This window comes from Penaeus monodon, chromosome 15 (assembly GCF_015228065.2).
Source record: "Penaeus monodon isolate SGIC_2016 chromosome 15, NSTDA_Pmon_1, whole genome shotgun sequence".
Lineage (NCBI taxonomy): Eukaryota > Metazoa > Arthropoda > Malacostraca > Decapoda > Penaeidae > Penaeus > Penaeus monodon.
Window position 1 is genome coordinate 3,877,890 of NC_051400.1, and position 363 is coordinate 3,878,252.

Below are 363 nucleotides of genomic sequence, written 5' to 3' on the forward strand. Positions count from 1 at the left end.
TTTCACACAGTCTTTAGAATGATCAACGAAGTCAACAAAGGAGAGAGGTCATATTAGCAAAATATGTAACATTTTCAAGAATTAAGTCTCATTTCATTTTTTTTCACAAAAATATTCCTTTTATAGATGCTCTTGCCTTTGAAATAAAATATCTTCTCTTCACCCGAAGAAATATCAGTGACGAACTACTTCGGGGCGAAACACCTCTGCCTACCAAGATACTGGGAACCGGTGCATGGATTCAAGGCTTATATAGCTGGCTGAAACCACATTACGAGATTACCGTCTTACCTTCCCAAAAGGACCATTCGTGTTTGGAGGTGACTGCATATGTGACTTCCGGATATTTGCGAATTATGTATA

The 363-nt window shown here is 38.0% G+C and overlaps 1 protein-coding gene across 1 annotated transcript in view; it reads right to left on the reverse strand.

The window, feature by feature from the left end:
• Positions 1-238, reverse strand: part of LOC119581665 (rhodopsin-like) — a 2,025-nt gene extending 1,787 nt beyond the window's left edge. The window contains exon 1 of the mRNA XM_037929790.1: positions 137-238. The gene's annotated coding sequence lies outside the window, so the exon portion shown is untranslated. The remainder of the gene's footprint in view (positions 1-136) is intronic.
• Between the last annotated feature and the right edge of the window lie 125 nt (positions 239-363).